At 42.6% G+C, this 16,898-nt stretch overlaps 1 protein-coding gene and 1 long non-coding RNA gene across 3 annotated transcripts in view; one reads left to right on the plus strand and one right to left on the minus strand.

The window, feature by feature from the left end:
• Positions 1 to 16,898, minus strand: part of mRpS11 (mitochondrial ribosomal protein S11) — a 170,072-nt gene that overhangs the window by 26,485 nt on the left and 126,689 nt on the right. The window lies entirely within an intron of this gene.
• Positions 12,455 to 16,898, plus strand: part of LOC137237050 (uncharacterized) — a 154,704-nt gene continuing 150,260 nt past the window's right edge. Inside the window, exon 1 of the long non-coding RNA XR_010948784.1 lies at positions 12,455 to 12,558. This is a non-coding gene — a long non-coding RNA (uncharacterized lncRNA). The remainder of the gene's footprint in view (positions 12,559 to 16,898) is intronic.

A 16,898-nucleotide genomic window follows, 5' to 3' on the forward strand; every position in this document is an offset into this window, starting at 1 on the left:
ATCTTTAATATCTAACACGATCTGTTATAACTATAACCTGTAACGAACTGTTATAACTATAATTACACTTTTTGTAATATTTTAACCAACTAAATACCCGAAAAAGCAACACTATTTTCACCTAAAAAATTCTTTTTGGTTTTAGCTAATTGCAGTTTCACTCCTTTTTTCTATGAATAGCAATTAATTCAGCCCTGTCACATCAATTAATTTAACTTAAAAACAAAATATATTTTTTTAATTCGAAAAAACTGTATAGTAGATACTATTCACGTAAGCGTGCCTTTCAGGTCATCAGCTCATTTACATAGTTTTTTTTACTCTATTTCAAAAATAAAATACATTGACAAAAACTATTTTTAAACAGATAACTTGATAAGCAGGCTAACGTGAATAGCTCATATATTTTATATTCTCCTTGCGGACGGGCCGCGGGTAAAGGCTAGTAATGGATATTTTTGAAAATGGAAAAATCAACATTGAAAATTAAAATATAAACATATAAAAATTAAAAAGTTCAGTATAACATAATAACAAAGTTAAATAAAAATTATTGAGTCAGTATAATTTAAGAACCCTACACTTGGTATTATATATATGTAGATTCGATCAAAAGCGGATAAGGACCACGCCTATTTTTAAGAAATAGGGCTTACAGTTTTAAAATTTCCAATATATATATATATGGTACATAACAATACTCCCAGTAGGGATAGACTTATCAAAAGCCTTTGATACGGTCAACCACGGCACGTTACTGCAAGACTTGTAAAGTTCCCCTCTTTCTCCTAGTCTCAAAAGATGGACCGCAGATCATCTGTCTGGTCGACAGACATCGGTGTAATTCAGGAGACTCCCGGAGCTACCATTGTTTCCTACGCTGATGACTGCGCGATAATGGCTACAGGTCCCGGCAAACCCATCGATGACCTGTGTAATTAAATAAACAACTATCTCACGGATTTCTCCAGTTGTTTCCCCCCGCCAAACCTGACATTGTCACCGACCTCAGTGATATCCACGAAAAAGCGTCGGCCTTCTATGCACGGAATTGCCCGGCAAACCGCGCACTTAGAGTTAAATACCCTGAACTCGCAGAGGAGAGCAATCTTCCTAAGGAGACGCGCGTCACTCTCGCTCAATTTGGATCTGGATACTGTAACAGGTTCAACTCTTACCTATCCAGAACCAACCAGACATACATAATGTATGTCCTGCTTGCGAAATGTATCCACGTGGAACCATCGCCTCTAACACCCCTTTCTCTGTGGTGCACCCTTCTTGAAACGGAAGGTTTCCTTGGACTCCCGTTAGAGGATATTGATGACAATTTGTGAGTGGTCGTACCTATTGGATGTGGCGAAGCACTGTTACAACAACGACCACCAGTAGAGATATGGCAGTGCAAAGTACATAAGTTCTATTTAACGGTATATTTAGTTGATCTCTATACAAAACGTTTGATGCCATAAAAAATAGTTGACGCGATTTACCTCCGATGAGATTTAGACCCAGCTTCCCTTCCAATTTGCGTCGTGCTACATATTTTATGGCGATTCCGAACAGCATCTGCAAGGCAGATGAATCTTCACTGGGAAGCTTTTTATGGGAGAAGTACACTCGGAGTGCTTGCCAAACGAGTTGTTGCTCTTTTAAATCATATAATGTTCGTGAAGTTTCTCTTTAAATGTATCCTTAAAATACATGTAAGAACACGCAAATGGGTATATAATAGGCCGGGTCGATTTGTGGGGAGGCAAAAAAATCGCCCATTGCTCTGTGAAAATCATATTCTAGGGATCAAAATAAGAAACTTTGCCGAAGGAACCATACCTCTAAAACGAATTTTGATGTCCCCCCCTTTGGGTCGTAGGGGCAAATTTTGAAAAATCCCACTTTGAAATGCCTATGTTTTTCTTTTTGGAGTTTATTTTTCTCTTTAGAAATTTATTTAGTCAGAACATATGTAAACTTAGTAATAGAATAGAAATTAAAAAAAATTATTAGAAATTAGCGTTTTTACAACCCCCTTTTAAAACCAAGGTATCACTGTGATGCATTTGCATGTCGTAAACATAGTTGTGTGGGTTTTTTATTCAACCGTTTTAAAAAATGAAGGTATCACTGTGACACAATTGCAGATCGTAAAATTGCTTGTGTTGTTTTTCTGCTTAAGCCACCACAAGACACAGCAGGTAGAATTGAAATTGCCCCTACCCAAAAGTTCGACCCAAAGAGAGGGACATCAGAATTCGTTTTAGAGGTATGGTTCCTTCGGCAAAGTTTCTTATTTTGATCCCTAGAATACGATTTTCACAGAGCAATGAGCGATTTTTTAATCGACCCGCCCTAATGACCAGGGTCCACAGAAGAGGGGAGAGTACACCTCCTTGTGGGCATCCTCTTGTGGCCGCAATTGATTCAGTTGTCCCTCCCAGTTCCAAATGGATTTTTCTACTCTTTAATATGGACAGCACCCATCGAATTATTATAGGGCTTATGTCCTTGTCAATCATAGCTTGTTCGATAGATAGATGTGTTGTGTTATGGAAAGCCCCTGATATATCAATAAAAGCGCAGATGGGGTATATTTTTAGACTGTAGAGCCTTTTCGATTTTAGCCGCGAGACTATGAATAGCCGTTTCCGTGGATTTCCCCGACTGGTGGGGGAACTGATTCCTACACAGAGGGAGTTTATTTAGATTGACCTCCCTGATATGCTGATCTAAGATGTTCTCCATACCTTTTAGGAGAAACGAGCTCAGGCTTTTTGGTAGATACGACGAGGACGAGGACAATTTATGATTGTTCGCACCTATTGGATGGGGCGAAGCATTGCCACAACAACCGGGGTTAGGTTCGAAGCCTCCCTGGAGTAAGTGAACGAAGGGCAGACCTCCCGCAAGGAGCTAATCCTGAAAGTCTTTGAACGACCCGCTAGACTTTGGGGCAAAAACCCCGGATCTTTCCGAAATTACCAAAACGTTGATTTCCTTAAATACATATAAATAAAACCTTTCCCATATATATATATTTTTTTTAAATATAAAAATCAATCCCTTTGAAGTAAGGATGTACGCCGTAATTAAAGCAGTAGAAACACTGAAAGAAAATAGCTTGAACTGCAGCAGTGAACTTTTATATTGACAGCATAGCAGCAATTAAGGCAATAATCTCGCATAGCATCATATTACATCTTAAAGAGTGCTAAAAGGAAAGCAATCCCTAGAATCGGAAAAGGAAGAAGTATACATCTATATTGGGTCCTAGGGCATAAAGAAATAGATGGGAATGGAAAGACGGGTGAACTAGCTTAAAAGGGTACATCCCTCGAAGCTTGATCCGTAGACGTCCAAATGAGAATGTTCGAGGTTAAGAGAAGACGAGGGGTGCATATGATCGGCCAAGAGGGAAATGCGTGGAAACAAGTGCGGGGTTGCAACCTGTCGAAGTTCATATGTAGGTCTCACAGCCTTGAAATAACAAAGTTAAACCTATCATTAAAAAGAGAGGACTGTGAACTTTTTACGGGTATTCTGACCGGACATTGCCTTCTATCGTCACATGCCTTTAAATTAGGCTTGGCCAGTGATAGCAGATGTAGGAAGTGCGATTTGGAGCAGGAAACGATCGAGCACATTATGTGCTCATTCCCTGCGCTTGCCTGGGTAGGACTCCAGCTATTAGGAGTGATATAGCTATCAGATCTAGAAGCAGCAAGTGGCATAGGTTCTAAAAAGCTTCTGGTAGAAGAAATGGAGTTATTTTTTAACATAGGTCCTTGATAGGGTTTTTCAGTTTGGTCGTCAAACAAACTTCTGGTAACACTACAGATTATTGAGTCTATGTGAGATCCTCATGTAGCGGTGAGTTTAACCTAACCTAACCTAAAAAGAAATAAAGTTATAGGCCACTATATAAATCAACCTATGAACAAATTTTAGAAACCAATAAAATAGAATTATCAGGAAAAAAGTAGTTGTTTTAAAGAAGTACACCTAAATCCCTCTGTCTAGAATAAACTAATGTAATGGACACTATTGTAATTAGTCTTCACTAAGGACCTAATTCTCGCTTCGCCTCAGAGACGAATCGCTAATGTATATAAACTATGTTAAAAGGCTTTCGCCTTCCTGTTTGACATAAGTAAGAAACGTAAAGACCGAGCGAAAATGCCACAGTATACCGATCGCCTGAGCTATCGTTCGCAATCAGAATGACGCCCTAAATTGCAGTACACATTATTTGTGTTTTTTATGAAAAAAAAACAACAAAGAATAAAGCGCTTGAAAATTTGCCTTATCCTTAGCCCTCAACATTTTTATTTAGCTTTTTTTTCAATCTAGTCTTTTTTTGAAAAGGTTCTAGCAACTCTGGTCATCAAACATGACACATTGATTATGTTGTTTTTGTAGCGCAAAGGACACTCCCCGAAGGCAGAACAGGCTAAACTCTTATCTATTCAGAATAAATTCCGCATACAAAATGTATGCCCCGCTTGCAATATGTCCCCACATGACACTAACCATATTTTCAAATGTAATGTGGAACCTACGCCTCTAACACCAATCTACCTATAGTCCGCCCCTGTTGAAACTGTCAGACTCCTGTTAGAGACTTTGATGACGGTTTGTGAGTGGGCGTGTCCATTGAATGGAGCAAAGCACTGTTACGACAACAACCATGAGGCAGTTGATGTTTACATGTTTTTAAAAGTATTTAATGAATTGATCACTTCCTTCAATACAAAAAACCATTTTGTTTTCGGACGGCGCTTAACAGCAATTTAACACTTGAAACATTTTGCGAACATCTCTAATCGGGAACTGGAATGGGGCATGCCACCGCACATGAAAAAGGAGCATGCGATGGAGCAGGCGGAACCTTGAGGAGACTTGCACGTAAGGCCAGTTTGCAAATGACTCACCAAATTTCGACAGCTCTAGAACTTTTGCAGTGGGCTAATAGAAATTTGCCAAATATTTCTGCTATACATAGAAACACAAATTATTATGAAATATGCCAAGAATTCTTGGAATCAAGATTTAACGATTGCACTCCCGTGTGAGGAACCCAAAAACTACATCGTCGGCTTATATTCAATACCGTCTATCAGCAAAAGCCCAGTAAAGCAAAATAAACGTTTTTACAGATGTATTGTAAACTACTAATAATATGAAGTACCCCAATGGCTGATGAAAAATGCCGGTGTGTAATCAAATCACTTTTTTTCTAAACTCCTTTATTTAATGTAAATGTCAGATAGTTTTTTGCTATTCGAATGAAAACTATTTTCATAAAAGATACTGTTGATACAGGATTTTGCGGAGCAAAGAAAATATTTATAAAATTTAGATGTAGCGTTTACCGGTTGTTCGAGCAGTGCCAATATATCCAATTCATCAAGGGCTGTCTCATGGTCCTATTACCATGTGGATATTTCTCAAGGCATTTAGTTTACAATGTGGGCTATATTGAGAAAAAGTATACCACAAAGGCTGCATTCGGATCCCCCCCAAAAATTCAGAAACATAATTTATCAGAAAACTTAAATTATTCAGGATCCTTTTTTCAGAAAGCCAAAATTCAGAAGTCAACACTCAGAAATCAAAATTCAGAAGTCAAATTTGAGAAGTTAAAATTCCGAAGCCAAAATTCAGAAAGTAATCTGACGGCGAAAAAAGATAAAATTTTGCGTAACTGAATTTTTGAATTTTGACTACTGAAATTTTTATCAGCCGTCTCGTTTTCCCGAAGCATAGGTTCATGGTTGTTTTTTCCACATTGCCAAAAACGTTTGGACACATATCCAATCATCAGGGCTGCAAACAAGTTATAACAATGGTGCAATTTTCGCGATGAACTTGAAATATTTATTAGCTCTTGCATATTACGGGACGAAATGGCAATTGATCCATTCGGATTGATATCCGAAATACAAAACTTATTCGAGTTATTTCGAGGTAACATATATTAGATTGGCACTTCCTGGAACACAGCAACGTCGAAAGAAGGTGCTATATCCAATCAAATTATGGAATATGTATAATTTCACCCAATTGGGTGAAGCCCGAACAAATAATTCCTTCCACAGGTGGCACAACGCCATTCGAAGTGCGTTTGGGACACATCCTAACATATTTAATTTCATAAATAAAGTAAAAAATGAACAGGCAACAACAAAAACAACACTACAGCAATTTTCAGCGGGAAGCGAGAAAACGCAAGAAAACATAAACGGATTTTGACCAGCGTTTGGTCTACTATTGTAAATTCATTTGAAAAAGATAAACGTGGAAACGATTTGATTAATTACTGCTCCTCATCGCATATAATTTAAAAATTCAGATTGTATTACTGTTTCTTTACACATAATTCACTCCAAATAAATAAACGCTTCTGGGTTTTGAGAAAAATTCAATGTTTTTTGTGCCGTATGATTACTTTACTTACTTAATTGGCGCTTAACCGTCTAAACGGTTACGGCCGTCCAACAAGGCGCGCCAGTCGCTTCGCTCCTTCGCTCCGCCAACCGGCGCCAATTGGTCACACCAAGGGAGTTTAAATCGTTTTCCACCTGGTCCTTCCAACGGAGTGGGGGCCGCCCTCTACCTCTGCTTCCATAGGCGGGTTCCGATAGAAACACTTCCTTGGCCGGAGCATTATCTTTCATTCGCATAACATGGCCTAGCCATCGCAGCCGCTGCGTTTTAATTCGCTGGACTATGTTGATATCTGCGTATAGCTCGTACAGTTCATCATTAAATCTTCTTCGGTACTCGCCATCGCCAATGCGTAGAGGTCCATAAATCTTTCGAAGAACTTTTCTCTCGAACACTCCCAAAGCCGCTTCATCTGCTGTCATGGTCCATGCTTCTGCCCCATATAGCAGGACGGGTACGATAACTGACTTGTAGAGTATGATTTTCGTTCGCCGAGAGAGGACTTTACTTTTCAATTGCCTACCTAGTCCAAAGTAGCATTTATTGGCAAGATTGATTCTTCGCTGATGTTGTTGCTAGTGTTGATCCTGGCTCCCAAATAAACGAAGTCTTTTACTATTTCGAAATTATGGCTGCCAACAGTAGCGTGGTTGCCAAGGCGCATATGCGCTGACTCTTTGCTCGATGACAGCAGGTACTTCGTTTTGTCCTCATTCACCATCAAACCCATCTTTACCGCTTCTTTTTCCAGTTTGGAGTAAGCAGAACTAACAGCGCGGGTATTTAGGCCGATGATATCAATGTCATCAGCATATGCCAGTAATTCCACGCTATTATAGAATACTGTTCCACTGCGGTTAAGTTCTGCAGCTAGTATAATTTTCTCCAGCATCAAATTAAAGAAATCGCACGATAGGGGGTCGCCCTGTCTGAAACCTCGTTTAGTTTCGAACGGCTCGGAGGAGTCCTTCCCAATTCTGACTGGGGTGATGATGTTGCTCAACGTCATTTTGCACAGCCGTATAAGTTTTGCGGGGAAACCAAATTCAAACATAGCGGCATATAGGCAGCTCCTTTTCGTGCTGTCGATTCCAAGATTTGGCGCATTGTGAAAATCTGGTCGATGGTATATTTACCAGGTCTGAAGCCGCACTGATAAGGTCCAATCAGCCGGTTCACGATGGGCTTCAATCTTTCACACAATACACTTGATAGAACCTTATATGCGATATTAAGAAGTTGGTGCATTTTGCAGTATCCCTCTTCTTTTGGACTAGGCAAAGAACACTTAGATTCCAATCGTCGGGCGTTCACTCGTCCGCCCATATTTTGCGAAGAAGTTGCTGCATGCGCCTTACCAACTCCTCGCCACCGTACTTGAATAGCTCCGCAGGCAATCCATTTGTGCTCATGCCCTGCGCTTGCCTGGGTAGGACTCCAGCTATTAGGAGTGATATAGCTATCAGATCTAGAAGCAGCAAGTGTCATAGGTTCTAAAAAGCTTCTGGTATTTGCCAAGAAGATGGAGTTATTTTTTAACATAGGTCCTTGATAGGGTTTTTCAGTTTGGTCGTCAAACAAACTTCTGGTAACACTACGGATTATTGAGTATATGTGAGATCCTAATGTAGCGGCGAGTTTAACCTAACCTAACCTTAAAAGAAATAAAGTTATAGGCCAATATATAAATCAACCTATGAACAAATTTTAGAAACCAATAAAATAGAATTATCAGGAAAAAAGTAGTTTGTTTTAAAGAAGTACACCTAAATCCCTCTGTCTAGAATAAACTAATGTAATGGACACTATTGTAATTAGTCTTCACTAAGGACCTAATTCTCGCTTCGCCTCAGAGACGAATCGCTAATGTATATAAACTATGTTAAAAGATGGCAACATATAAATTGACAATTGCTTTCGCCTTCCTGTTTGACATAAGTAAGAAACGTAAAGACCGAGCGAAAATGCCACAGTATACCGGTCGCCTGAGCTATCGTTCGCAATCAGAATGACGCCCTAAATTGCAGTACACATTATTTGTGTTTTTTATGAAAAAAAAATAAATAAAAAACAAAGAATAAAGCGCTTGAAAAGTTGCCTTTAACCTTAGCCCTCAACATTTTTATTTAGCTTTTTTTTTTGTCAATCTAGTCTTTTTTTGAAAAGGTTCTAGCAACTCTGGTCATAAAACATGACACATTGATTATGTTGTTGTTGTAGCGCAAAGGACACTCCCCGAAGGCAGAACAGGCTAAACTCTTATCTATCCAGAATAAATTCCGATATACAAAATGTATGCCCCGCTTGCAATATGTCCCACATGACACTAACCATCTTTTCAAATGTAATGTGGAACCTACGCCTCTAACACCAATCTACCTATAGTCCGCCTGTTGAAACTGCCAGACTCCTGTTAGAGGACTTTGATGACGGTTTGTGAGTGGGCGTGTCCATTGAATGGAGCAAAGCACTGTTACGACAACAACCATGAGGCAGTTGCTGTTTACATGTTTTTAAAAGTATTTAATGAATTGATCACTTCCTTCAATACAAAAAACCATTTTGTTTTCGGACGGCGCTTAACAGCATTTTAACACTTGAAACATTTTGCGAACATCTCTAATCGGGAACTGGAATGGGGCATGCCACCGCACATGAAAAAGGAGCATGCGATGGAGCAGGCGGAACCTTGAAGAGACTTGCACGTAAGGCCAGTTTGCAAATGACTCACCAAATTTCGACAGTTCTAGAACTTTTGCAGTGGGCTAATAGAAATTTGCCAAATATTTCTGCTATACATAGAAACACAAATTATTATGAAATATGCTAAGGATTCTTGGAATCAAGATTTAACGATTGCACTCCCGTGTGAGGAACCCAAAAACTATATCGTCGGCTTATATTCAATACCGTCTATCAGCAAAAGCCCAGTAAAGCAAAATAAACGTTTTTACAGATGTATTGTAAACTGCTAATAATATGAAGTACCCCAATGACTGATGAAAAATGCCGGTGTGTAATCAAGTCACTTTTTTTTCTAAACTCCTTTATTTAATGTAAATGTCAGATAGTTTTTTGCTATTCGAATGAAAACTATTTTCATAAAAGATACCGTTGATACAGGATTTTGCGGAGCAAAGAAAATATTTATAAAATTTAGATGTAGCGTTTACCGGTTGTTCGAGCAGTGCCAATATATCCAATTCATCAAGGGTTGTCTCATGGTCCTATTACCATGTGCATTATCAAGCACCTTCGGTGGATATTTCTTGTTGTTGTTGTTGTTGTAGCAATGCTCGCCCCACCTAATAGCCGCGACCGATCACAAATTGTCATCAATATCCTCTAACGGGAGTCCAAGGAAGCTTGCCGTTTCAACAGGGGTGGACCATAAGGAAAGGGGTGTTAGAGGCGTTGGTTCCACATTACAATTAAAGAGATGGTTGGTGTCATGTGGGGACACATTGCAAGCAGGGCATACATTTTGTATGTCGGGGTTGATTCTGGATAGGTAAGAGTTTAACCTGTTACAGTATCCAGAACGAAGTTGAGCAAGAGTGACACGCGTTTCCCTGGGGAGTATGCGTTCCTCTTCTGCGAGTTCTGGATATTTTTCTTCAAGTACTGGATTCACCGGGCAATTCCCGACATAAAGGTCCGACGCCTGTCTATGGAGTTCACCAAGGACCTGCTTGTGTTTTTCCGCTTCATACGGCTGGGTTCTCAGGTGCCGTATTTCCTTAAAATGCTTACGGAGATGACTCCTTAGGCCCCTAGGCGGTGCTGGTTCGTCAATCAGATGTCTGTTGGGATGCCCAGGTTTCTGGGTATTCAACAGAAACTGTTTGGTCAGCATCTCATTTCTCTCCCTGATGGGGAGTATTCTCGCCTCATTGTGCAGATGGTGTTCTGGGGACATAAGAAGACAGCCCGTGGCGATTCTGAGAGCAGTATTTTGGCAGGCCTGTAGTTTCTTCCAGTGGGTGGTTTTTAGGCTTGGCGACCATATGGGTGACGCGTAGCACGTAATCGGCTGGCTAATTGCTTTGTATGTGGTCAAGAGCGTTTCTTTATCTTTTCCCCAGGTACTGCCAGCAAGGGATTTGAGGATTTTATTGCGGCTCTGAATTCTTGGAACAATTGCGGCTGCGTGCGCACCAAAATGTAGATCCTGATCAAACGTCACACCCAAGATTTTGGGGTGTAGGACAGTCGGTAGCGTAGTGCCATCGACGTGGATGTTCAATATGGTCGACATTTGGGGCGTCCATGTTGTAAATAAGGTCGCGGAAGATTTAGTCGGTGACAATGCCAGGTTTCGCGAGGCGAAAAAAATGGAGAGATCAGGGAGATAGCCGTTTATTTTATTGCATAGCTCATCGATCTTTGGGCCTGGGCCTGTGGCCATTATTGTGCAGTCATCGGCGTAGGAAACGATTGTGACTCCTTCCGGTGGTGAAGGTAGCTTAGATATGTAGAAATTAAACAAAAGCGGGGATAGGACACCACCCTGTGGCACCCCTTGTTTAATTCTCCTTTGTTTTGATGTTTCGTTTCTGAATTGCACCGATGCCTGCCGACCACCCAGATAATTTGCGGTCCACCTTTTAAGACATGGGGGAAGGGTAGACCCTTCCAGGTCTTGCGGTAACGAGCCATGGTTGACCGTATCAAAAGCTTTTGATAGGTCTAACGCTACGAGTACTGTTCTATGGTGGGGATATTGATTCAAACCGCAATTTATCTGGGTGCTAATGACATTTAGCGCGGAGGTAGTGCTATGGAGTTTTCTGAAGCCATGCTGATGAGGGGCTAGCTGCAAATGTGCTTGGAAATAAGGGAGCAAAATGGCTTCAAGCGTCTTTGCCACTGGCGATAGGAGAGATATCGGACGATATGACTCACATACGTTAGCTGGTTTCCCAGGCTTTAGTAGCGGGACCACCTTGGCCATTTTCCATTTCTCGGGTATGACAAAGGTGGAAAGAGACAGGTTGAAGACATGCGCTAAATATTTGAAACCCTCTTTCCCTAGGTTTTTAAGCATCGGCATGGCTATGCCGTCTGGGCCCACTGCTTTGGATGGTTTAGCGCGACCAATGGCGTCCTCAACCTCTCTAGCGGTGATGGTAATTGGTGACGCGCTGAGTTTGTGTTTATGTGCGTGTCTATTGGCTCTCCGTCTATCTTTGTCGACCGTAGGATGCATTATATATTGTCGGCAGAAAGCGCTCGCGCATTTTTTCGCATCCGACAGCACCTTATCGCCAAAGGCGATGGAAACTTTGTCTTTGTGCTTAGTCGGATTCGATAGGGACTTTACGGTGGACCAAAGTTTACCTACACCGGTAGAGAGGTTACAACCTCTTAGGTGCTCTTCCCATTTCGCCCGCTTGTGTTCGTCCACAAGCAATCTGATGCGTTGGTTTATATCCCTTATTTGGGGGTCGCCTGGATCAAGCTGTCTTATAAGGTCGCGTTCCCTCGCTAAGCTCGCGGCCTCCGCCGGGAAGTGGGGCCGGATTTCGGGAATTCTCCCGGCGGGAATGAAATGTGCCGAGGCGGATTCAATGACCTTATGGAAGGCACGCTCCCCTTGGCGGGCATCAGTCGGGATAGGGAGGGCAGCAAAGCTGCTGTCTGTTGCAGATTTATATTCTTCCCACTTTCCTTTTTTGAAGTTTATGAAAGTGCGTTTTTCGGTGACGATGATGTCGGCGGTACGCTCGAACGAAATAAGTATGGGCAGGTGGTCGGATGCCAATGTTACCATCGGTTACCAGTTGACGCAGTTTACGAGTTCTGCGCTCACGATTGAGATATCTGGCGAGCTATGACAGCTTCCTACCATACGTGTGGGGGCGTCTCCGTTTGTTGTGCAGAACGTCGTTTCGTCTATTTGATCCACCAACATCTCACCCCTACTGTCCGCCCGCAAGTTTGGATGCCATAGGTCGTGATGGGCATTGAAATCGCCTAAGATAATGCGATTGTTGCCAGTGAGTAAGGCCTCGATATTAGGGCGGTATCCACTGGGGCAACAGGTGACAGGAGGGATGTAGATGTTGATGATTTCTAGATTTGCATCGCCTGACCGGACAGATAGGCCTTGACGTTCTAAGACATTGTCACTGCGGTCGATGCCAGGATCAAATATATGATATTGCACAGAGTGGTGTATAATAAACGCGAGGCCGCCTCCATTTCCGCTCTCGCGGTCTTTCCTGTGGACATTATAACCAGAGCAGGTCTGCAATGCAGATCTTGCTGTGAGTTTAGTCTCTTGAATCGCAGCAATGCGGATGTTGTGCCGCTTCATGAAATCGACTATCTCCGTAATCTTCCCAGTTAGTCCATTACAGTTGAACTGCAGAATTCTGAAGTGCATGAGGGGTGACGCCGCCACTCTAGGGGTAAGTGAGGGGTGACTACGCCTAGGTTGTGGAAGGCCAGGACGCAATTGCTGTTGTGGCCTTGGGACTGGGCGACCTTGGGCAAGCATTGGGGTACCCGGATGATTTGGGTTTGCGAGCTGGCAACATGGCGCGATGAAACCCGTCGGGGGGTTGCCGTCGCGGAGACCAGAACATCTAGGAAAGTGGCACCACCCAAGGCAGGAGCTGCATTGAGCGGATGTCGCAAACCTATATATTCTGTGCTGGCAGACGGTGCAAACGCAGGCAGGGACTAAGAGTCTGTTTCCCTGACCTGCACGATTGCTGCCAGAAAAGAGGGGGGGGGGGGGGGGGGGGAGAAGAAGACGGGGGCAGGGGCTGATGCTCAGCATTGCTACCAGCTCTACTACGAATGTAGTAGTTATGAGTGGTATCAGCTGTTTGAGTTGTTGGCGCCGTGGGGCGCGAGCAGCAGCGGGTACTTGTTGTGGCTTGCTGAGCAGCGAAGCTGCTGGAAGGTAGTGGGGATACGCTTAGGCGTAGACTACGGGACGCCCTTGGGCGTGAGCAGCAAGGAGCCACAAAAGATTTATAAAAGTTACGTGGACGTCGGGTTTTGGGATCAAGCCCAGAACAACCTGTCTGATGCAACCATCCCTTGCACGAGACACACTGAACAGAGTATGACCATCCTAAAAAGATTCTTTTCTGGCAAATGCAGCAAAACCATTTCTCAGGACCGGGGTCAGGAGACGGACCCGGATTGGGTTCGATACCTTCCCGGAGTAAGAGAATATGTAGCAGTCCTGCTGCAAGGAGCTGCTGGGAGGATGACAATTTGTGGGAGGGACGAAACAAATTAAATGAGGTCACACTGAAATGATAGTCCTTGGTCGGGAAAAATCCCGAGTCGCTCCGGTACATAGAACCGACTGCCTTGGATATTTCTCAAGGAATTTAGTTTACAATGTGGGCTATATTGAGAAAAAGTAAACCACAAAGGCTGCATTCGGATCCCCCCCAAAAATTCAGAAACATAATTTATCAGAAAACTTTAATTATTCAGGACCCTTTTTTCAGAAAGCCAAAATTCAGAAGTCAACACTCAGAAATCAAAATTCAGAAGTCAAATTTGAGAAGTTAAAATTCCGAAGCCAAAATTCAGAAAGTAATCTGACGGCGAAAAAAGATACAATTTTGCGTAACTGAATTTTTGAATTTTGACTACTGAAATTTTTATCAGCCGTCTGGTTTTCCCGAAGCATATTTTCATGGTTGTTTTTTCCACTTTGCCAAAAACGTTTGGACACATATCCAATCATCAGGGCTGCAAACAAGTAATAAAAATGGTGTAATTTTCGCGATGAACTTGAAATATTTATTAGCTCTTGCATATTACCGGACGAAATGGCAATTGATCCATTCGGATTGATATCCGAAATACAAAACTTATTCGAGTTATTTCGAGGTAACATATATTAGATTGGCACTTCCTGGAACACAGCAACGTCGAAAGAAGGTGCTATATCCAAACAAATTATGGAATATGTATAATTTCACCCAATTGGGTGAAGCCCTAACAAATAATTCCTTCCACAGGTGGCACAACGCCATTCGAAGTGCGTTTGGGACACATCCTAAAATAAATAAATAAAGTAAAAAACGTACAGGCAACAACAAAAACAACACTACAGCAATTTTCAGCTGGAAGCGAGAAAACACAAAAAAACATAAAAGGATTTTGACCAGCGTTTGGTCTACTATTGTAAATTCATTTGAAAAAGATAAACGCGGAAACGATTTGATTAATTACTGCTCCCTATCGCATATAATTTAAAAATTCAGATTGTATTACTGTTTCTTTACACATAATTCACTCCAAATAAATAAACGCTTCTGGGTTTTGAGAAAAATTCAATGTTTTTTGTGCCGTATGATTACTTTACTTACTTAATTGGCGCTTAACCGTCTAAACGGTTACGGCCGTCCAACAAGGCGCGCCAGTCGCTTCGCTCCGCCGACCGGCGCCAATTGGTCACACCAAGGGAGTTTAAATCGTTTTCCACCTGGTCCTTCCAACGGAGTGGGGGCCGCCCTCTACCTCTGCTTCCATAGGCGGGTTCCGATAGAAACACTTCCTTGTCCGGAGCATTATCTTTCATTCGCATAACATGGCCTAGCCATCGCAGTCGCTGCGTTTTAATTCGCTGGACTATGTTGATGTCTGCGTATAGCTCGTACAGTTCATCATTAAATCTTCTTCGGTACTCGCCATCGCCAACGCGTAGAGGTCCATAAATCTTTCGAAGAACTTTTCTCTCGAACACTCCCAAAGCCGCTTCATCTGCTGTTGTCATGGTCCATGCTTCTGCCCCATATAGCAGGACGGGTACGATAAGTGACTTGTAGAGTATGATTTTCGTTCGCCGAGAGAGGACTTTACTTTTCAATTGCCTACCTAGTCCAAAGTAGCATTTATTGGCAAGATTGATTCTTCGCTGATGTTGTTGCTAGTGTTGATCCTGGCTCCCAAATAAACGAAGTCTTTTACTATTTCGAAATTATGGCTGCCAACAGTAGCGTGGTTGCCAAGGCGCATATGCGCTGACTCTTTGCTCGATGACAGCAGGTACTTCGTTTTGTCCTCATTCACCATCAAACCCATCTTTACCGCTTCTTTTTCCAGTTTGGAGTAAGCAGAACTAACAGCGCGGGTATTTAGGCCGATGATATCAATGTCATCAGCATATGCCAGTAATTCCACGCTATTATAGAATACTGTTCCACTGCGGTTAAGTTCTGCAGCTAGTATAATTTTCTCCAGCATCAAATTAAAGAAATCGCACGATAGGGGGTCGCCCTGTCTGAAACCTCGTTTAGTTTCGAACGGATCGGAGAGGTCCTTCCCAATTCTGACTGAGGTTATGGTGTTGCTCAACGTCATTTTGCACAGCCGTATAAGTTTTGCGGGGAAACCAAATTCAGACATAGCGGCATATAGGCAGCTCCTTTTCGTGCTGTCGATTCCAAGATTTGGCGCATTGTGAAAATCTGGTCGATGGTAGATTTACCAGGTCTGAAGCCGCACTGATAAGGTCCAATCAGCCGGTTCACGGTGGGCTTCAATCTTTCGCACAATACACTTGATAGGACCTTATATGCGATATTAAGAAGTTGGTGCATTTTGCAGTATCCCTCTTCTTTTGGACTGGGCAAAGAACACTTAGATTCCAATCGTCGGGCGTTCACTCGTCCGCCCATATTTTGCGAAGAAGTTGCTGCATGCGCCTTGCCAACTCCTCGCCGCCGTACTTGAATAGCTCCGCAGGCAATCCATCAGCACCCACGGCCTTGTTGTTTTTCAATCTGGTTATTGCTATTCTAATCGTCATAATCGGGCGGGGGGGACATGTATTCCATCATCATCGATTACGGGATCGGGTTCGTCATCTCTGCGCGGTGAGTCGTTGCCTCCATTTAGGAGAGCAGAGAAGTGTTCACTCCATAATCTAAGCACTCTCTGGACATCAGTTACAAGGTCGCCGTTTTCGTTCCTACAGGAGTTTGCCCCGGTCTTAAAACCTTCCGTCTGTCGCCGTATTTTTTGGTAAAATTTTCGGGCATTATTCCTGGTAGCTAGCAGCTCAAGCTCCTCGCACTCACGCCTTTCGGCTTCTGCTTTTTTCTTCCTGCAAAGGCGTCTCGCTTCCCTTTTCAACTCACGATAGCGTTCACACACTCCTCTTGTTGCGCTCGCTTTTAACGTAGCCCTGTAGGCAGCGTCTTTTATTTCGGTTGCAACGCGGCATTCTTCATCGTACCAGTTGTTTTTTCGTGGCCGCCGGTAACCAATTTTTTCCTCGGCGGCAGTACGAAGTGCTTGGGAGATATGCTCCCACTTCTTCTGTATTCCTTCAGGCTGAGTTGTGCTCTCAGAGAGCAGTTGTGAGAGTCGAGTTGCGAAATCAGTGGCAGTCTGTTGCTTCTAGCTTTCCTTGTGTTTTTTGTTCCTTGGTTTTAACCGCGCTGAGGCGGGTGCGTATTTTGGCTGCAACGAGA

The sequence above is a fragment of the Eurosta solidaginis genome, chromosome 1 (assembly GCF_040869045.1).
Source record: "Eurosta solidaginis isolate ZX-2024a chromosome 1, ASM4086904v1, whole genome shotgun sequence".
In the NCBI taxonomy this organism is placed as follows: domain Eukaryota; kingdom Metazoa; phylum Arthropoda; class Insecta; order Diptera; family Tephritidae; genus Eurosta; species Eurosta solidaginis.